Source organism: Pseudophryne corroboree, chromosome 12, assembly GCF_028390025.1.
Source record: "Pseudophryne corroboree isolate aPseCor3 chromosome 12, aPseCor3.hap2, whole genome shotgun sequence".
NCBI classification, from domain to species: Eukaryota; Metazoa; Chordata; class Amphibia; order Anura; family Myobatrachidae; genus Pseudophryne; species Pseudophryne corroboree.
The window spans coordinates 131577339-131601040 of record NC_086455.1 but is presented as its reverse complement, the minus strand read 5'-3'; the positions used below and the strand labels follow the sequence as shown (position 1 = coordinate 131601040).

The following is a 23702-nucleotide window of genomic DNA, read 5'->3' as shown; positions in this document are numbered from 1 at the left end:
CTGCATTAATACTATAATTGAATATTGTGTACTCTTTTAAATGGGCTCATATTATTTTCTTAGGACACTGGGGGTGATTCCGAGTTGTTCGCTCGCTAGCTGCTTTTAGCAGCATTGCACACGCTAGGCCGCCGCCCTCTGGGAGTGAATCTTAGCTTAGCAGAATTGCGAACGAAAGATTAGCAGAATTGCGAATAGAAATTTCTTAGCAGTTTCTGAGTAGCTCGAGACTTACACATAGAGATCAGTTCAGTCAGTTTCGTTCCTGGTTTGACGTCACAAACACACCCAGCGTTCGGCCAGCCACTCCCCCGTTTCTCCAGACACTCCCGCGTTTTCCCTGACACGCCTGCGTTTTTCCGCACACTCCCAGAAAACGGCCAGTTTCCGCCAAGAAACACCCACTTCCTGTCACTCACACTCCGATCACTTCAACAATGAAAAGTCTTCGTTCGGGCGTGAGTAAATCTACTAAGTTTTGTGTTAAAATACTAACCGCATGCGCACTGCGAACCATGCGCATGCGCATTTTTGCCTTAATCGCTCCGTTGCGAAAATCGGCAACGAGCGAACAACTCGGAATGACCCCCATTCTCTGTTGTTTTTATCATAACACGTGGAGTTCTGCAACAAATTACAGTGGTGAGACTATTATACTAATCATAGTATTCATCTGACATATTCTGTAGCTGCAGAAGTTCATTTGAACATTTTTAGTACTTGTTGACTTCATAAATGATTCAATATATGATTATTACACACATGGGTTTATTAAATAGTAACAATCATTATGAAAGCACAGTTTTATGTGTTTATTACCATATGTAGTCTTGTGTATGTGATGGTTATATGAGGGGCACGGTACAATAAGGGCTATTGCTGGGATTAGTGCGGACAGTGCCGTGCAGGATATACTGGTACATGGGACAGATGTCAGGGTGGTACAGACAGAGCCCCCCCTCCCCCCCCCCCTTCCCCCAAATTTTCTATTAGAGACATAAGACGCATGCCTCGCGGGGAAGAGGTATGGCAAAATTAATCCCAGAGAAAGCCCATTATATATATCGAGCAGATCCATGCACTGATCACCCCTTTACAGAGTACAAGGTAAACTTCAAATTGTTACAACTCTCCAGCTTGGAATTCTCTAGCTTTCTATGCAAGAGCAGATAGCTCAATGAATAGAGTGTCCGACTGCAATGTCATAGGCAATGGGTTTGTATCCTGGTCACATCAGCATCCTGAAATGTAATAAAGGACAGTGCGACTGAACAACAAGGAGCTCTCAAGTCAAGTCCATAAATGCTGTATAGGTATTAGCGACAAAAAGGGGTGGGGGTAGGAGACAGGGGCGGTCAGTAGATACTGGGCTTCAAAAAGGGAGGAAACTGCAAGTGAAATTAGTTATTGGTGATGACAATGATGAGGATGATGGCAGAGAGGCAGACACACCTGATGCGGAATGTTATACCCAGATGTCCAGCCATTACATCACAGATGATGGGGATACAGCTGATATCCATGCAGAAGACTTCTGCAATACTGAGAGCTATGACATAGATATCATACTCCATGACAGTGATGAGGAAGACATCATTGAGACAGATAATTACTACCCAAAGGTGAAATTTTATGTGTGGGACGGATGGTTGGATAACACCAACAAGGAAACATCCTCCCGGCCTCACTCACATAGAAGAAGCTGAGCCACACAAACTATTGTCATAAGGTTCTGGACAACACCACCCAGAAAATGTCTCTAGGCTGGAGAAGGCCTTCTAGCCTTAATCCCATAAAAGTGGCCAAGCCACAAACAAACATCTGCTGTGATTAAATTAAATCTAAGACCTGGTTACAACCTAAACTGGGGGTATTCAGATGCCATGGGTGTGCCAACTGCAAATTTTTGTCCTTGGGTGACACTTTTTCTGATGGAAACAACAAGAAGTATAAAATACGATACCATTTGGACTGTGACAGCCGATTTGTGGTTTATGTAATAATGTGTCCGCGCAACCTACTGTATGTAGGTAAGACAATTCGGTCTCTGAACGAGAGGATTTTGATGCACCCCTCCTCAATTAAAAAAGCCTACACCCTGATGGACTCAAATACCCCGCCAGTGGCAAGACACTAAGGGGATGAATTAGACCTGATCGTAGATGTGCAAAATTTAGCACATCAACGATCAGCTTCCCTGACATGCGGGGGGACGCCCAGCACAGGGCTAGTCCGCCCCGCATGTCAGGCCATACCCCGTCATACAAGTACAAAAGCATCGCACAGCGGTGATGCTTTTGTACTGTAGGAGTAACTCCCAGCCAGGGCAGCTCCTGCGCGCTGGCAGGGAGCTACTCGACGCTGCCCGGGTCGCAGCAGCTGCGTGTGATGTCACGCAGCCACCGCGGGCCGCCCCGACCCCCAACGGTCCGGGCATATCTGCGCTGCCCAGACCGCGCCCCCCTAAACGGCGCAGCCCCCTCCCGCCCAGCGACCGCCTCTGCCTGTCAATCAGGCAGAGGAGATCGCAGGGCTAAGACAGCCGTCAGCTGTCTGCCATGCGCACTTCAGACCTGATTGCTGTTGTGCAACATGCACAGCAGCGATCAGGTCTGAATTAACCCCTATGTATCACAGGGACATACTATGAAGGACTTTAAGTGTATGCCCATAGATTGTGTTCCCCTCTGAGGTGTGGAGGTGACCATAATAATTACTGTTGCAACGTGAAGCTTATTGAATAGCTCTGTTTCACCTAATGGGCTTAATAAAGGCCTTTCATTCGGTTGCTTCCTATAGCTAATCCCTCTTTCTTCTAAACTCTAGTTTGACAGTGTTATATTTGTTAAACTATATTTCCCCCTTACTCCTATTCTTGGTTTTCTTGTAATTGTTGTATCTATGTTGTGTACTATTTATGTACATGAGTATTTTATATGGATTATTGTTTTCTGGATTTTTAAAGTTACCCGGGTTCTGGTGTGCCGCACCTGGATGCACTTTTGTGCTTACACTGCGTTATCACCATTATGGCCTTTAGGGTATACTGTTTATTCTATATGCTCATGTGTATTTACTGTATTTGTTATTATTTTTTTTATATGTGTACATTTCCACTGTGTTAGTTACCATGACCACAGCCGGGCACTTCCGGTAACGTGTGGCCGGTACTGACCGGATGTGCGCTGACGAACACGCTGTCACTTCCGGTTACGGCCGCGGCCTGTGGCTGCTGGTATTGGCTGGAGGTGGAACGCACATACTGTGCTCACACTTCCGGACGTGGCGGCTGCAGCGGGACTGGATGTGACCGGACGATGGGAGTTACCAGCGCAGGTGAGTATCATCTTACTCATTAGTCTGGGTTTAAATAGCTCACTTGTGACACTTGTTGGTTGTCCATGGTGAAGGTGCCATACGGGCACCGAAGTCTCTTTTAATACTTTACAAAGATCTCTTGCATTTATTGGAGGTGCCGGCCTCTTATTTTAATATATTGCAACCTACTATGTGATTGGCACTCCGAAATTGGATTTATATTGTGTGCAGTTGGTCCCGAGATGCCTATATATATATATATATATATATATATATATATATATATGTATATGTATATGTATATGTATATATGTATATATATATATATATATTATATATGTATATATATATATATATTATATGTATATATATATATATGTATATGTGTATATATATATATATATATATATATATATATATATAAAAATATGATGTGGATATCAGCGACCAATGGTGTTACAGTACCAATAATCAAGAATAAATATATTCAATAAAAAGTTGACATGAGACCCTTTGATGACGTCTTCGGATGAAACGCGTTGGGCCTCCCTCACTGTGACCTCCTGCCTTCTAAAAGATAAGACATACCTCCTATCTTTTGATATATGTTTTATGGGGGGGGGGGGGGGGTCTCTTATACAACCTTTTATATATTTTTTATTGTCTCATATACTTCTTTTTTACCTTACTTTTAATAGGCTGATTATTATTTTGTCTTGGTATAGCTTCAGCCACAGTCTGTTGAAGTTTATGCTTTTTATCTACTTTGTCTTAAATAAAGTGCCCATGTTAATATATATATATATATATATATATATATATAAATACAGCAGCAGTGTGTGTCAGAACACACTATGTACCATACCGGGTGTATTGACTTATTTATGCTAGTATATGTCTGGCCTTGCTAGTATATGCTAGTATATGTCTGGCCTTGTGAATCCATACATGCATATAAATAGTGACTACTTCTGCCCATGTAGTAACAATAGTAGACATCAAATTGGGTCACCAGATGGTATAAGCAAATGATACAAATTGTAACATGTATGAAACTGTTAAGGTCAGTACTCACTGGCCGATGCGGGAGAGATGTGTGCTGAGTGAACCGCTCAGCACACATCTCTCCCGCCGCTCAGCACAGCGCGATGTGTGCTGAGCGTGCGGGGGGAGACAGGGGGGCCGCTCATTTCACCCAGCGGGTGAAATGAGCGACCCGCTAGATTGGCCTGCACGGCAGGCCAATCTAGCACCAGCAATAGCGATGCGCGGGGCTGCGCATCGCTACCGCTGTGAGGGGTACACACGGAGCAATCTGTCTTAAAATCTAAGCAATCTAGTCAGATTGCTTAGATTTTAAGCAGCGATCGCTCAGTGAGTACCCCCCTTAAGTTACATGTTTAGTATGCATACACAATAATCCAGAGGTTAACTGGTATATATGACAAAAGGCAGCTACACAAGATAATCCTCAATGAGTTGGGATTGGAATGCCAACGTTCAGGATGCTGGCAGTCAGACAAGGATTGGCACCCTAACCCTCCTCCCTGCAGCCTAAGCCTGTAACCCTAACCCCACCCCGCAGCCTAACCCTAACCCTCCCCCACGGTAGAAATTACTGAATAAAAAAGAAAAATATGAGGGACACGTAGTAAAAGGTGGGTGAGGGAAGAGGAAAATAGCAGAAGATGATGGTGGCAGCATAGATTTAATAAGAGGGATAAAGAGAGACAGACAGATACATGCAATGGGGGAGAGAGAAATGGTAGACAAAGAGGGGGGTACAAAGTAATAGACATGGAGAGCCGGTGTAACATGAATATTAGAAGCAGACACAAAGAGGAAGAAAAAAGGAATAGATACTGTACACACAGAGGAGACACAAATGGGAGAACACAAACAGGGCAAGAGTGGAGAGAATGGCGCAGACAGGGCAAAAAGCATACCACAGATGGAGAAATAGTGATCAAAAGGGCATAGTGCAAGGGGAAGAGCAGAGTGGCTTCCAGTCGTGGCTCCAGAGATGGGGCTGCAGCGCAGTTTAAAATTCAAATAGGGGATCCACACCAACTGCCACCCCAGTGTTCGCAAAATACATGCTATAGCGCATTTTTACACGTCACAGGCAGTGAGGGACTCTGTTTTTAAAAAGGAGCGGGTCCCAACGGGACGCGCTGTCTCTCATTGCCCTGTGCGCCTCAATCAATAAGGTTCCTCATTGCCTGTCTCTTCATCCAATCGCTGCCGGCAGCATCTCCTCTTCCAATTACCGCCGGCAGCGTCTCCCCATCCAAGCCCGCCTGAGACGTCCCTCCACCCTGCCCGCCAGCGTGCCACTCCAGAGACTGCACAGCAGAACTTGATTTGATTCCTGCTGATGCTTGCTGGGAAGATGGCAGAGACACTGCAGCAGGTTAGGATCTCTGCCTCAAACTTCTGGAACTTACTGGCTGCCGGGAACATCGCGGGGACAGAGGTACAGCAGACCCATGAGGGGCTGGGAGACTGTGCTCGCTTGTGAGTAGCAAGCCTCGTTCACCCAGTGCATGTACTGACTTAGAAGACATCGTCTCTGGCTGCATGTAGTTGTGCTTGTAAGCAGCTAACGGAGGGAGTAGGCGGGTAACGATGCAAATGGTGGGGTTGGTGTAGTGCCCATCATACACTCTGCTCATACCCCCACACTGCAAAATATACACACACACCCAGTACCCCCATAGTGGACAACATATATCTACTCTCCATACCCACACAGTGTCCACCATATGCATCCCCCATACCCACACGGTGCACAGCATAACTACACCCCCACAGTGGCCAGCATACACACCACACAGTGCCCATAACACCCTACATACCCACATAGCACTCCTTATACACCCTTCATACCCACACCATGCACAGAATATGTACAACCCCCCTCCACACACACACACACACACACACACACACACACACATACACACACACACACACACACAGCCTGTAATACCCTCCATACCCACACAGTGCTCATTATCACTTCATACCCACACTGTGCCCATAGCACTCTCCATACTCACACAGTGCTCATTATACACCATTCATGCCCACACAGTGCCCAGCATATGTACACCCCCCCCCCCACAGTGCCTATAATAGCCTCCATACCCAAATGGTACACCCCCACAGTGCCCAGCATACACACCCCACAGTGCCCATAACACCCTCCATACTCACACAGTGCTCATTATACACACTTCATAACCCCACTGTGCCCATAAGACCTTCCATAACGCCACAGTGCCCATTACACTCTCCATACTCACACAGTGCTCATTATACACCATACATACCCCCACTGTGCCCATAACACCTTCCATATCCACACAGTGCTCATTATACACCCTTTATGCCAACACAGTGCCCAACATATATATACACCCCCACAGTGCCCATAACACCACCCAACATCCCAACTTCTATCCACCCTTACCCCCTCCCTACCCCCATCACTGCCCCTAGTATTGCCTGCCCCCAACACACTCCTTTCCCCCAGTATTGCCCAAACTTCTGTCTACCCTTGCCCACTCCATAACCCCAGCACTGCCTGCCCCTAACCCCCTTCTTGCCTGCCCTCACCCCCCATAATATGTGATGGGACCCAGAAATAGTGGAGTAGGACCCAAATTTCTTAAAGTGAGGGGTCCGTAGGACCCACAATTTTTTTTAGCTCAGGGCGATCACTGTCACCCCAAACGCTGCCAAACACCCATGTCCAGGACTCACCGGCAGTTGCTGTGGCTCCCCTATTTGAATGTTGGACTGTGCTGCAGCCGCCACTGGTTTCTGCCTAATGAAGTAGGAATCATTTGAAGACAACAAGAGATGTGGCACCAGCTGACATCCCCTAGAATAGAAGTTCCCTTTACCTCTCATTTTTATATATAATTATTGTAAAAATTTATAAAATTCAATAAAATAAGTTTAACAAAAAACACTGCAATTGTGTGCTTCCAGTAACAAAGCACTACTAGGGTTTATGGATGCAAAACTACCAGACAAGATTTGCACTACCTGAAGCAGGAGCATGGAGTCTAATGCACCAGTGGTTCTCACCAGGGACCCCTACAAGCAGGTTTGGGCTTCACTGTATGCAAGTCGCTTCCCCCTGAACAGGTTCTTCACATGGTGGGCTGCAATACATAATGTTCTAAAAAGCAGAGTCTGATACACAGATCTGGAGTGAATATGCGCAAAGTAAAAGACAGAGAATCGTTAGGAAGCCATGATCATAAATACAGGGGCATTAGAGCAGAATGGATGGAACAAGGGGAAATTACTAGACTAGCCATGTCATACACATATAGAAGATGAGAACAAATAGGAACGCTGGAGATCAGGAGAGAAGCCTAAAACTTTGGTACTCACACTGAGGGCTCTTGACTTAAATCTGGCACTAAGTGTCACTTCAGTGTCATGTGACTTCATCATGTGATCAGAAGCAGAGGTTCCGTGTGCTTACCTCTAAGGCTCCCTAGAATATCAGAATTTAAAAAAAAATGAAATAAATGATGTTTAAATGTCATCCTTAGGTTCAATTATGTGGTGAGGGACAAGATTTGCTTCTGTTTGTCCATATAGTATATGATTGACAGCCACAAGCACTAGTTTTGCCTATTACACTGACAATAAAGAATGTAAGAAAGTAGCCTCCTACTGCATTACCATACTAGTACCAATGCAAGATCCATCCACATCTGAACGTGGCCTCCTGTGTTCAAACATGGATGATGATTACTCAAAGACCATTCGGTATCCGGTCTCTAGGTCAACCACACTTAGGCCAACAATGTCTTGGTCGACCACTATTGGTCAACAGTAGTAGGTCGACAGGATCTCTAGGTTGACGTGTCAAAAGGTCGACATGAGTTTTTCACATGTTTTTTCGAACTTTTTCATACTTAACGATCCAGGTGGACTACGATTGGGAATAGTAACCTGAGGGAAGCAAGCCATGCAAGGGGACACAGTGCGCTAATTGGGGTTCCCGATCACTGTATGGAGAAAACGACACAATTTAAAAAAACAAACAAACCTCATGTCGATCTTTTGACCTGTCGACCTAGAACATGTCGACCTAGAAACCCTGTCGACCTAGTTACCGTCGACCCAGTACTGGTCGACCTAGACACTGTCGACCTTCCATACCACACCCGCTCATTCACTTGCTCATTCTAAAGAGCAGCCAGCTATCATTATTTATTATCACCAAGGACCAAAACCCTGTAATATTAGCATATGCAGAGAATAAGAAACAACGCCCCCCCCCCCCACACACACACACACACACACACCTGATGCAGCCAAAAATGGGCAAATTGTCTTGTAGTTAGAGTGCAAATCATCTCATTCAACGTTTGGGAATTTAGCGCGTGAACTATGTAACTGTTATTCAGTATGTGGTTGTTTGGTTGGTTTGTTTGTTGTTACTTCGCACCAGTGGTTGGAGAGTTTATTGTGACATTCCCACTATTTATTCAGTGGTAGCATAGCAAGTTTGTGTAACTGGGACACAGATGTAGAACTTTTGTCATATTTATTTAGTAAATTGTAGCCTAGTAGTTTGTTTCCTGTAATTTATAATATCAAAGTAATAGTTATGGAACTCATAGTTACTTAATTAAACAATACTGAGAAATTACAACATTAGCATTTGACTTCACTAAGAGTAGGCAAAATATGCTTTGTATAATGTCCCTTTTACATATACACAAAGGCGGGAGTCAGGGGGATGCAGGAGGGCTATAGGTGGAGAGACGGTAGAGTTAGAGGGAATGAGGGGGCTGGAGTCGAAGGTACGCAGGAGGGCTATAGGTGGAGAGACAGTAGGGCTAGACGGAACGAGGGGGCTGGAGTCAGAGGTATGCAGGAGGGCTATAGGTGGAGAGACAGTAGGGCTAGAGGGAATGAGGGGGCTGGAGTCAGAGGGATGCAGGAGGGCTATAGGTGGAGAGACAGTAGGGCTAGAGGGAATGAGGGGGCTGGAGTCGAAGGTACACAGGAGGGCTATAGGTGGAGAGACAGTAGGGCTAGTGGGAACGAGGGGGCTGGTGTCGTAGAAACGCAGGAGGGCTATAGGTGAAGAGACAGTAGAGCTGGAGGGAACGAGGGGGCTGGAGTCGAAGGTACGCAGGAGGGCTATAGGTGGAGAGACAATAGGGCTGGAGGGAACGAGGGGGCTGGAGTCAGAGGGATGCAGGAGGGCTATAGGTGGAGAGACAGTAGGGGTGGAGGGAACGAGGGGGCTGGAGTCAGAGGGATGCAAGAGGGCTATAGGTGGAGAGACAGTAGGGGCTGGAGGGAATGAGGGGGCTGGAGTCGGAGCAACGCAGGCGGGCTATAGGTGGAGAGATGGTAGGGGCTGGAGCTAGAGGGAAACAAGGGGGCTGGAGTCAGGGGGAAGCAGGGTGGCTATGGGTAGAGAGACAGAAGAGACTGGAGGGAAGGGGGGGCTGTAGTCGGAGGGACGCAGACGGGCTATAGTTGGAGAGACAGCAGGTGCTGGAGCTGAAGGGAAGCAGGGGAGCTGGAGTCAGACGGACAACGCAGGCGGGCTATAGGTGGAGAGACAGTAGGGGCTGGAGGGAATGAGGGGGCTGGAGTCGGAGGGACGCAGGAGGGCTATAGGTAGAGAGACAGTAGGGGCTGGAGGGAACAAGGGGGCTGGAGTCGGAGCAACGCAGGCAGGCTATAGGTGGAGAGACGGTAGGGGCTGGAGCTAGAGGGAAACAGTGGGGCTGGAGTCAGAGGGAAGCAGGGGGGCTATGGGTAGAGAGACAGAAGAGACTGGAGGGAAGGGGGGGGGCTGGAGTCGGAGGGACACAGGAGGGCTATAGATGGAGTGTCGGTAGGTGCTGGAGCTAGAGGGAAACAGGGGAGCTGGAGTCAGAGGGACGTAGACGGGCTATAGGTGGAGAAACAGTAGGGGCTATGCTGAGAATGGTCCTTCTGAGTGATATCTTTTACTTTCTCGTCTAGTGTGTATGGGGCTTAACACACATTGCCCGCTCCGTCCATAGATATATCTGCAGATCAATTGATCTGCAGATATATCTATAGGTGTGTACCCAGCAGCTATTAGTAATGTATTCTAGTTTTACACCATATAATCCAATACCAGAGAGTAATGATAAGTTTATAACACACACTTGTGGGAAATCAGCTAGCAAATGCTGCTAAACAAATATGTAAAGAAAGGACTTTCTAATAAAACAAATGAAATAAAACCCTTTTATAGAAGTCTGAAGGGGTACACACGTAGCGATTGCTGCTAGTCAGATTGCTTAGAAATGAAGCACACATCACTCTGTGTGTATACCCCATAGCGACAGTGATGCGCTGCTCCGCATGTCGCTATCGCCGGCTCTAGATTGATCTGCATGTTGGCACAATCTGGCTAGATCGCAAGGCTCTCATTAAGCCTTGCGGTCTAGTTAGGATTGGGCTAGCACACATTGCAGCGGGTGTGCTAAGCCCATGTGTATCCCCTTAACACTTTTATTATTGAGGATATTTGTAGTCACGTACTGAGCCCATTTGTTCACGTTCGTGCTTATCACATTCCAATATCAATTATTGTTGTCGTACCAAAATTAATATCTTTTATTTTTCTGTATTTCTTGCATTTTCAGAAAATACCAAAAAAGTGTTGTTTTTCTTGAAGTGATCTAAAAGAAAGTGTGTGTGTGTAATTTTTATTTTCTGTACACACCACAAAGAAATACTATATGGCCCTGCTTTGGCTTTAATCCACCCTCCAAAGTTCAGGATCCTATGTTGCGATTTTAACAATAAAATCTGAACTTGACAATGAAAACACTTTTTTTTCCTGCTTGGTTGATCATTCTTACATTTCGATATGCAGGAATAATATAGTAGCCCAATTAGGCTTTTTAAAGTATAAAACCTACCACAATTAATGAAAAAAACTCTTTTTTGTACTAGGCACACAATGGGTGTGATATATGTGTGTATATCTATCTTTATTTAAGTGTGTCCTCGTTCATACTTGTATCTTGTTTTTCCATCTGAATTGGCATAGTTGGTAAATATTAATCGCAAAGAATGTTATTGTATGATATTTGAGAGTGGCATCTTCGAACATGATGTAATGTAATGAGTGTGGAATTATCAAATTGTTCTGATAATCAAAAAGGAGTTGTATATCAGGTTATGTTGAAGTCAATACTATTGTTACTGGGTTGATCATATTGCATTGGAAAGTGACTTTACAGCTTTGCTATGTGAGAAATGCACAAAAAGAAGGAAACAAATGTATACACATCCACCAATGTGATTGCCAAAGTTCCCTGGTGCTATAGAGATCAAATTATTTTAGAATGAAGAATGTGAACAACATAGTCTGCATGATGGAGACAAGGAGAACCGGAGCCAAATAGTGTGACATAGATTATGAAATGTGTAGTCGCAACGTTTACTTGTAGCCACAAATAGCTTGAAGTATAGGTAATGGGAATATACGTACCACCACTCAGAATCCAGTGGCAGACGAGCTTTTCCTGTCTTTGTCTACACAAATCTGAATACTCTTGGGATGAGTCGACAATCAAAACTAAAAATAACAGAAATGTTTTTGTCTATTTTTTATGTTTTTTATTTATTTATTGTTGAAGTAACTGAAATAAATCAGCCTCCTAATTTGACTACGTAAGTTTAAAAGGGGCTGTTACTCTCCTGGACCAAAATGCCTCTGATGTTTTGTCCAATGCCTGCATTGTGCTCAGGCCATTACACTTCTATATGTATTGATCAGAGGCAGGATCTGACCAGTATGCCTGTTGGTGCACAGATGGCAGCTTGCCTTTTGTATCTACCACTCAAGTTACTGCACTTGTAAGCAAGTAATATCCTCCTTGTTCAAGTGCATAACCTCACGTGAGATCCCAATCATGCCTATTTATAATTCTGGTCAGAGCTGGCCCTAACCAATATGATGCCCTAGGCAAGATTTTGGCTGGTGCCCCACGGTAGTTCCACCTCTGACCCTGCACCCCTTTCCCAGCACCATTTCCCATGGCAGTTCTCATTTTGGTGCTCCTACCCCCTTATATTTTAAATAGGAACAGCGCGGATATTCGGTGCGCAGCCCAAAAAGGGTAGTGTTCTTGCTGGGAAGGGGCATGGCCACATAATAGTATCCCATTTCGTCACACAGTAGTGCCACTTTATTCACATTATATCATGCGAAAGTGTCCCTTATTCATGTTACGTCACACAGTAGTACCACTTTATCTTATATACATTACTCCTCAAAGTAGTGCTGCTTATTCAAATTACATCAAACTGAATTCCACTTATTCACATTACACCACACCATATTGCTCTTTATTCACATTAGATCACACAGTAGTGCCCTTTCTATATGTTACGCCACACAGTAGAGCACCTTATACACATAATGCCATACATTAGTAATGCCTTTATACACATAATACCACACAATAATGCCCCTTACACATATGCCGCACATTATTAATGCCCTTGTTCACATAATAACACACATAATGCCCCTTAAACATATGCCGCACATTAATAATGCCCTTATACACATAATTACACACATAGGGGTAAATTTACTAAGATGGGAGTTCTATTTAAGAATGGATGTTGCCCATGGCAACCAATCAGATTCTACTTCTGATTTATCTAGCACCTTCTAGAAGATAATACCTGGATTCTGATCCTTGGATACAGATGTGTGCTCATACATCTTGCCCCAATATGCCATGCAGCAGGAGATGCCTGGCATGAGTCAGCTGGCAGCTCCCGGCCAGCTCTACTGATGTCGGCCACCTTTTTTTCAGAAAATGCATCTTATTTGCATTGCTATGTGTATCTGCATACAAAATGCCACATTACAGTGATTTCCAGGAATACACTGCAACGTAGCATTTCATATGCAGATACAGCCGCAGTCACACACAGAATATAGGCATGCCCTAAGCATTTGCCTAGTTTGCCTATGCCTAGGACCGGCTCTGTTTCTGGTGTCCAGCTGTAGGGACAGCACTGAGTAAATAGTAGCACTATACTATAGATATAAGCTTGTGAGCAGGGCTCTCCAACCTCTTTGTCTGTTTGTTATTACCCAGATTTCTTTTATTACTGTTTTGTTACTAATTTTAAAGTGCAATGGAATATGCTGGGCCTACTGTATATAAGGAAATGTAATAAAAAATAAATATTGCTAAAAGACACTTTTTAAGTGTTCTTTAACAAAAGCAATTATTGTGAACTGAGCCGTTAGAAAAAATTTAAACATTTATTAAAATACACACATCCATGACATGGCATAAAACTGATATTAAGAGAAGCCCTGGTGGTCGAAAAGGCGTTTGATCGGATTCAATGGCTGTTTATGTTTCATACTCTCCAAACTGTAGGTCTCAACAACCGGTTTCTTCAGGGAATCTCTGTTTTCTATGATAAATCTAAAGCAACTGTGCTGGCCAACAGGGTAGCCTCCTCTCCTTTTCCTATTTCTAACGGGACACGTTAAGGATGCCCCCTTTCCCCCCTTATCTTCGCCCTTACCACTGAACCGCTTGCAGCGCATATTCACGTCAATCCTAATATTAAAGGTATCAAGAGTGGCTCCTCCGAACACAAAGTTGCCCTGTATGACGTTCTACTTACGATTTCGGACCTGGCCCACTACCTTCCGCACCTGATTCGGGAAATTGAAAACTATGGGACACTGTCGGGGTATAAGATCAATACGCAATGAGACTTCCGGTGGGCGGGCCTGACAGCAGGCTACGTTCTAAGTGAGCTCTCTGATCCCTGCTGGGGAAATACCTTATTAAACCCTTCCACACTGGGTACGGTGCCCCCCCAACATTGAGGCACCCCTGGGAGAGAGTAGTGGGTAAGTGGACCCTGATCCCGGCTCCCCACCGCCCATACCCCGCTGGAACGAAGGCGTTTGGTAGACGCCAGCATCCTCGGCTGCCATCTTAGGCCCACCGCCACCAGCACAAGAGTGTCCCGGCCGGGAGCCCTGTACCACGGACGACCTCCCTCACCTTGCCGACGAAACGTGTGGCCACTAAATCCCCAGACAGAGAGCCGCGGCTCATGGCAGATCCTTGTAGCGGCGGTCAGTGACGTCGCGGATGGGACCCCAGACCTCCAACCTCACGGGTGCTTCCCATGAATGGCACGCAGTCCTCTGCCTTCATCACTCGCCTCTGCCCGGGTCTCCTGCCTCCAGCTTACAGTGCCTTCCAGCCGGGCTCATTGCAGCAGCGCTGTGCTTCATAAGGCTGCAGCTGCAACTTCCAGCAAGGAACCCCACAGACATCCTGGGCTCCACAATCCGTGCTTGCACCACAGTGAATGCCACCATTTGTCCCCACTATGGCAGTTACCGCGCTGATCGCTGCCTTCTTGGCGGGGACACTACACTTGGCACTTGGGGACGAGGGCTGCCATACCCTCCCTCCCTGTTCTATATAAGAACTCCTCTGGAAGGGCTTCTCTGCTGGGCCGCTTGTGCTGGGCGACCCTCCTCCCTGCAGTACTACAGCCCCACAGCTCTGCCAGTGTGATATGTGATCTGTGACTCCTCTCCTTCCCTGACATCACCTGTCCTGCATGATATCTATCGAACAGCTTATTGTGGACACCTCATTGTAGCATATCTTATTATCTTACTATGCTACCCTACCTCACCATGGAGAAATATGTGGCTAAAATGCCCAGGAACACTAAAAATTCTCAGACCCAGAAACAGAAAGAGAAGTTTCCTGCGGTCACTTCATCTCCTCTCCGAACCTCTCCCTCCAGGGATGACTCTTTGAACTCCCCTGACACGGCTAAAAGAGCCAAGGAAATATCGGACATATTATCTCCACTACTCAATGCTAAACTAGCCCCTCTCACCGAGGCCGTGACCTCCGCGACCGCACTTTTGAAACAGCACACCTCTCATTTAACGGAAGCCGAAGATAGGATCTCAGCTTTGGAGGATGAATTAACGGAGGCGAAAACTTTGTTCCATACACAGGACACTAAAATGCTGGCGTTTCAAGACAAACTAGAGGAACTTGAAAATCGGAATCGCCAGAATAATTTGCGCCTTATCGGTTTGCCGGAATCAGCGAGACCTAAAGAATTGCTTTATATTATGTCCTCCTGGTTACCCGAAGCTTTGGGACTACAGTCACCAGCCAGACCGCTCCAAGTGGAGAGGGCACACCGTATCGGTCCAGACCGGCGTGATAAACAACCACAGCGCCCCCGTCCTGTCATATTTCATCTGTTGAATTACCTCGACAAGATCTCAATTCTGGACGCACACCGGAAGCTGAAAGGCCTCAAATACGAGGACGCTTGAATCTTATTATTCCAGGACTTTTCCTTCCAAGTCTCCACTAAACGCTGAGAATTCTCCCCGGTATGCACAGAGCTGTTCTCCAAGGGCATTCGTTTTGCGCTACTGTATCCCACTAAACTCTGAGTGCATTACAATGGTACCACCATCTTTCTTGACACCCCGCAAGCTGCAAGAAACTTTTTAACCTCATTGGACTCTGTTTCACCGCAGTACTCTGTTGCTGATGCAGATTGACATCTGAGTTTGATAAGTATCGATGTTATTGTTCTGATACGCTGTTAAATATGTTCTTCATTAGTTTTGTGATGTCAGGGAGGTCCTGAATTTACTGCAGCAGACCACACTCCCTTAGCCTATTTGGCAGGGTTGTGGCCTAGTGCTCCTTTTCCTCTTTTTCCATGCCTTTTCAACTTCTCCTTTCTCTCTTTTTTCTCCTGCTCTTTTCTCCTATCTTATCTTGCAGTTATTATTAATGGATATAATTGGCCTCTTGGGCCTCCACATTGGGTTCTTAAAATTTTGAAAATGATTGACAGGTTATATTTGTTATATTTCTCATGTTCTCCTTCACACATTCCACTCTTACATATTTGTTCAAGGTATGTTATTTACATGTCCTCATTGACCTACTTGCTGGGATGGGCCAATGTCCAATGTGATCTCACCTCACTGTTTTACATTCCCCAGGAAAGGTATATGATAATACCATGTCGTCCTTCTTAGCTACTGGTCCCCCTCACCCTAAGACCTCTTTTAAATGTGTATCCTCGAACGTAGAAGGGCTCAACACCCCATCAAACATAAAAAAAAGTACTGAGTCACCTGAAAAAATTCCACCCAGATATTGTTTTTATCCAGGAAACACACTGGAGGGCCTCCTATCCTAATACATTGCGTGACACTTGGGTCCAAGGTTTTAACTCTGCCTCTTATCATAGTAAATCCCGTGGGGTTCTGATATTGTTTAGTAAATCGGTCCACTACGTCATACGTGATGAGTGGCGCAACCTGGAAGGCCGTTTTCTCTTTTTGAAAGATTTAGAGGGTGAATTATATACCTTGGTTTGACTATACACCCCTACTGGCACAAATGCATTCTTTTTTTCTGATGTTTATTCTAAATTACAGGTATGGGCAGAGGGATTTATGATTCTGGGCGGGGATCTTAATGTAATTTTGGACCCAGTACTAGATGTCTCAGGAGGTCCTCGTCACCTTAACAACAGATCACCCCCCCACACGGTTTCCCTTCACTTTACTCCCTCAGCCTCATAGACTCCTGGAGATTTTTCCATCCCATTTCCCGTGAATACACCTTCTACTCCCATCCCAACTCCTTTTCCCGTCTGGACTACTGGCTGGTGTCAAGTTCTGTTTTACATAAAATAGAACAAGTGGCCATAAATAATATTCTATTATCAGGCCACGGCCCCATTTGGATGTCCATTACCTTACTTCAACCTAAAACGGTTTCTTATAACTGGAAATTTCCTGACTATTTAGCATTTACTGATGATTTTAAAACTCACTTAGCACAATCCTTTTCTAATTACCTTGTGGACAATGATGTCCATCGCCCGGACATTAATCTCCTCTGGCAGGCACCTAAACCGGTCCTAAGAGGTCACATTATAGCATATGTAGCAGCCAAAAAGAAAAAACTTGCTCAGAGATTCTCCCAAGCTTCCACGGCAGTTTCTGTAGCCTATTCCACCTTATTGGCCGACCCCTCAGAATCCTCCCACCTCTTATATAAACAGGCTAAGGATCTCTATGACACTCTCTGTTCTGAAAGGGCCCAGATGAATCTTAACTATAAGAAAAATCGTTATTTTCGTTGGGGAAATAGACCGGGAAAACTCCTGGCCAGCATGGTACGTGCATCCACGGCAGCAGCCCCTATCCTTTCCATTCAACTCCCTGACGGCACCCTCTCCACTTCCCACAATGATATCAGTTTGACCTTTTTATCCTACTTTGAATCCTTCTATAGCACCCCGGTAGATAATCCGGCAGCAGGAATGGACTTTCTGACCTGTCTAAACCTCCCAGTCCTTACTGATGACGACAGAGACTTCTTAATGTCTCCCATAACGACACAGGAAATAGAACAGACGATTAAATCGCTCCCTGTAGGCAAGTCCCCTGGACCAGATGGTCTATCCGCTACGTATTATAAATCCCTGTCGTCACAAGTCTCTCCACTTCTTGCCCAACTATTTAGTTCCATTTTCTCGGGTAACCCAGCCCCCTCACAGTTTAACGTTGCTAGAATCATTTTGCTTTTGAAACCAAACAAAGATCCCACCCTCCCCTCCTCTTATAGACCAATCTCTTTACTTAACCAGGACTTTAAGATATTCAAAAAACTTATTGCTACCTGACTCCAACCCATACTCTCCAATTTAATTCACCCTACCCAAAACGGGATTCATGTGCAAGAGACACTCGGGTGGTCATTCTGAGTTGATCGCTCGTTATTTTTTTCCGCAATGGAGCGATTAGTCGCTAATGCGCATGCGCAATGTCCGCAGTGCGACTGCGCCAAGTAAATTTGCTATTAAGTTAGGTATTTTACTCACGGCATTACAAGTTTTTTTCTTCGTTCTGGTGATCGTAGTGTGATTGACAGGAAGTGGGTGTTTCTGGGTGGAAACTGGGTGTGTGGGTGTGTGCAAAAAAACGCTGCCGTTTCTGGGAAAAATACGGGAGTGTCTGAAGAAACGGGGGAGTGTCTGGGTGAACGCTGGGTGTGTTTGTGACGTCAAACCAGGAACGAAACTGACTGAAGTGATCGCAGTGGCAGAGTAAGTCTCGAGCTACTCAGAAACTGCTAAGAACTGTCTATTCGCAAATCTACTATGCTAAGATTCACTCCCAGTATGCGGCGGCTTAGCGTGTGCAAAGCTGCTAAAAGCAGCTTGCGAGCGAACAACTCGGAATGAGGGCCTCGGTCCGTAATATTCGGACACTTCTAGCCACCATGACGGCGACGCACCAAGCCAACTTAGTGGATAACCTGGTAGTAAGTTGCAATGCCGACCGGGTATCCTGGGTACACCTTTCCCGAATTTTCCAGGTACAGGGCTTTGGTACCTCCTTCTAAAAAGTGTTTTTTACCCTTTACGATAACCCTAAAGCAGAGGTTCCCAAACTGTGTGCCGTGGCTCCCTGGGGTGCCTCGGGACACTTGCAGGGGTGCCCTGGGTTGGTGGTCCAGGACCAATTCAAATTATTCATGGTCAATATAATAGGCAAAACCAGTGCTGATGGCTGCCAGTCATAAAATATGTGGCCAAACAGAAGCAAATCTTGTCCCTCACCACACAACTGACCCTAAGGATGACATATAAACGCGATCTACTTAATGTAATATTTCTTTCTAAATTTCTCAATAAGAAATTTTTGGCCTAGGGGTGCCGTGAAAAAAATTCTGATATTCTAGGGTGTCACGTGATTCAAAAAAGTTTGGAAACCACTGCCCTAAAGCCTTTCTGACTGTCAATTCTAACAATACCCACTGCATTGATTTAGCCAGAGGAACGAGGCAGGGCTGCCCTCTCTCCACCCTACTGTTCAACCTTGCTATAGACCCCCTTTTTAGACACTTTATTAAGGAACCCATTTGGCGGGGGATAATGATTGGGGAGGTGGAGGTAAAGTTTTCGGCTTTTGCCGATGACATTTTCCTCTACTTCTCCAACCCTAAAATGGCTATCCCAAAAGTCCTTACTCTGTTGACAGACTTTGAAATGGTCTCGGGATTTAAGATCAATTATCTTAAGATGGAGGCATTAGCATTTTTCCCAGAGGGACAACGAGGATGGTGGGACTCCTTCCCATTCCGTTGGGCCCAGAACAACTGCCTCACATATTTAGGCATACAGATACCACACCATCCGCCCCTATTACATGATTGTAATTACAACCCACTCCTTCAGAGAACCCTCCTGGATTTTTCCAAATGGGCCCACCTTCCTTTAACGTATATTGGTCGCTGCCATCTCTTTAAAATGATCAGTTTCCCTCGATTCCTCTATGTCCTTCAAACTCTACCCATTTATCCCTCTAAAAACCTATTGTCAAACTTGAACAAAGCACTTTCTAAATTCATATGGGCAAACAAACACAATCGAATCTCTCTATTTAAACTCCAGCAAAAATGTGAACTGGGTGGTCTCAATCTACCGTGTTTACGATCCTATGCCCTAGCAGCTAATTACAGAATAGCCTCTGATTGGATCAGCGGTACCCAAACTTATTCCAATAGTCACCTAGATCAGGCTTTTGCACCCGGTTGGAACCTAGTTTCTCTGCTGCATACTCCACCTCAGGCTCTCCTGCCATCAATTAAATCCAACTGCTTAATCTACTCTGCCTGTGTTGCCTGGCGTACTTTGCGCCCTAGACTACGTTTGTTACGCTACCAATCTATATTTTTACCACTGTGGGGAAACCCCATCTTTCACCCCCACCTCATGTCCCCAATTTTTAGGGTATGGCATAGACATGGCCTCTGTTATATATTCCAATTTTTACAATCGGAATCGTTTACTCTCTTAACACACACACAACTTCAAGGGAACTTCCCAACATTACCAATACCTCTGTCCCCCTTCCTACAGGCCTGTAGTTATGTCACCTCAATTCTATCCACTCTGGGAGATAGGGGTATGTCCACTGACCTTGACAGTGTTGTACAACGCAATCCAGGATCTCCACTCACTACCTCATACATCTATGACCAAGCCCGCTTGGTACTGACCCTTGAGGGAGGTTGGGGGGACTGATGAAATGGGAGGATTGATTTCCCTGGTCTTGCCATGAAGTCTCTGCTTTCTGCTTACCAAACTTTGAACAAACAACTGGTTTCCATATCATATGTGGAGATGAACCACAAAATTCTACATAGGGCATACTTCACGCCCAAACTTAAATTTTTGATAGGCAAGGCAGGCACGTCGGCTTGCTTTAAGTGTGGAGACCTGGAGGCTGATATTAAACACTGTCTTTGGTCATGTCCCCGGGTTCGTTTCTTGTGGTCTGCCCTTCAAACCTACATTACTCGTGACCTACATCTATCCTTCACTATTGATGATATATGAGCCTTTTAGGGTATAGTCCCTGCCGAATCGAGATCTAGTTTAACTAACGGCAACCTGAAATTACTTAATAAACTGGCCGCCTCAGCTAAAAAGACGATATTATTCCAGTGGATATCTCCAGACTCAGTACCTATTACTCTTTTATGTACCAGGTTATCCTACCTATTCACAATGGTTTGGTCTGAGGTTTCCCTACAAAAAGAAAAACGGGCCGCAACTTTCTTTGACACATGGTTGCCCTATATCACAACACTGCCCCCATGCCCCCAGACACCAAATCACTCCTGCGCCAAAGTTTTAGCCTCACCACTTGGTACAATATGACCGTATTGGATACCAGCCACCCCTTTTAAAGTCAACTGTTCTCCAATTGTTTCTTGTGCATATTATTCTGTATGTACTGTATTGTATGATTTCTGTTTCATTGATGTGTGAATTTCTTTCTGTGTTTGTAATTTTCCTGTCAATAAAATTGTAAAAAAAAAAAAAAAAAAGATCAATACGCAAAAAAGGTTCTTGCCTTTTACAGTATATCCCACAGATGGTCAAGGATTCTCTTGAGCAATCCTACCATTTTTGTTGGAATAAACGTCATTTAACCATAAACGTCATTATCACCAAAAACTATTGACAGCTTTACCACGCTAATTATCCGAAACTGTTAGCACAGTTTCAGAAGGATCTTGAGGAATAGGGAGGTTTTCACATATCTTGGATTGGTCGTGTCAACACCATTTAAATGAATCTCTTGCCGAGATTGCTCTATCTTTTTCAAACCTTACCGATTCGTGTACCTCCCTGTGTCTTCAAGCTTCTTCAACATAATGTCATGAAATTTATTTGGTCTAAAAAAAGACCCAGAGTAAAACGCTCGGTTATCCAAAGGCACACATCTGATGGCGGATTGGGTTTTCTGAATTTCAAATCCTATTACCTGGCACCTAGACTAATGCAGTGTATTTTGTGGAACAGACCCAAATTTGAAAGAATTTGGGTAGAGATAGAATCTAACACCCTCAAGATGCACTCTGGGGGTCATTCTGAGTTGATCGCTCACTGCCGTTTTTCACAGTGCAGTGATCAGGTTACTACTGCGCATACACCGCAGTGCGCACGCGCATCATACGGGTACAAAGCGGATCATAGCTGGACGATGGATTTAACGAAGAATCCATTCGCACAGCCGATCGCAAGGAGATTGACAGGAAGAGGGCATTTGTGGGTTGCATCTGACCGTTTTTTGGGTGTGTCCAGGCGTTTGCAGGGCGGGTATCAGACATCAATTCCGGGACCAAAAAGACTGAAGTGATTGCAAGGGCTGAGTAAGTCCAGAGCTACTCAGAAACTGCAAAAAACTTTTCCGTCCCGCTCGGCTGCACACACGTTCGCACACTTGCAAAGTGAAAATACACTCCCCTGTGGGCGGCGACTATGCGTTTGCACGGCTGCAAAAAGTAGCTAGCGAGCGATCAACTCAGAATGATCCCCTCAGTCTCTACTTTACTATCGCTCCCTAGATCAGCCCGCCCTAAGATGGTCACTGGTCACCCTACTATATCCCACACTCTAGATGTTTGGGACTCGGCTAACAACCAATTTAGCCTAGCATCTTACCTCAGCCCTCTGGTTCCATTGTTTGACAACCCCAGCTTTCGTCTGGGATACTCTTCCGCTGCTTTTGCTTGTTGGCAAAACAGTGGACTCAGACTGCTCAATGAAATCACCCAAACTCAGTCCTTCCCGACATTTACAGATATCCAGGCTTAATTCTCTATACCGCACAATTTTTTTTCCCAGTATTTACAAATTAGACATTTTCACACGTCATTTGCTTGGAAATCGGATTTCGGTGAAACTTTAGATACGGAAGATTGGTCTGATATCTATACCAACATTGCTTCTAGCTCTATTAGTGTTAGACTGAAAGAAAACGCATATAAATTATGCTATAGATGATATTACGTTCCAATTAGACTTAATAAAATGCACCCAGAGGTCTCCCCACTATGTTGGAACTGTAAACAATCGAATGGTACATTTCTCAATGTCTGGTGGGACTGCCCCAAGTTAACCCAGCTATGGCTCGAAGTTGCGGCTTTAACTAACTCAATTCTGTTTATCCACATTCCTATAAAAGCCAAATATTTCCTTCTTTCAATGAGCATACGCAAAGCGTCATAAATTGTTTACTCATATTGGGGCAGATGTATTAACCTGGAGAAGGCATAAGGAAGTGATAAACCAGTGATCAGTGCAAGGTGATAAATGCACCAGCCATTCAGATCCAATATGTAAATTAACATTTAGGAGCTGATTGGCTGGTGCGTTTATCATCTTGCACTTATCACTGGTTTATCACTTCCGTATGCTGTCTCCAGGCTTAATACATCTGCCCCATTGTTCTTGCGACATGGTGCTGCATAGCAGGGCTATGAAGGACTACTGAACCTCCAATGTTGGCTGAAATTATTGCCAAAATATGGTATATCCACTCAATGGAATATATGACTAGTACGCTCCGGGGTTCCGCTCACACCTTTATTAAAGTCTAGGAACCCTGGATTTCTTATTGTAGTTGCACCCCTGCATTTACATAATTTGTTCCTTCCCCTTTCTCCACCCATACTCATAACCTTGTGAAGGTTTTTACATTTCTCTAATTGCTTATTGGACTGTTCGGGTAATCTTTTCCCCTATCCCCTTTACCCTCCTTCTTACACCCTTCTCTACATTCCCGCCTTCTTCTTCTTCTTTTCTCTTTAATTCTCACATTTTTTCTTTGCTTTTCTATACTTGAATTGGCTCTCTTCTCTTCCAAAAACACAAAAGAGGTGTGTATGTACATTTTTTTTTCTTTTTTCTTTATTAAATAGACTTAT

At 44.9% G+C, this 23702-nt stretch overlaps 1 protein-coding gene across 2 annotated transcripts in view; it reads left to right on the top strand.

The window, feature by feature from the left end:
* Window positions 1-23702, top strand: part of GREM1 (gremlin 1, DAN family BMP antagonist) — a 77239-nt gene that overhangs the window by 38063 nt on the left and 15474 nt on the right. The window lies entirely within an intron of this gene.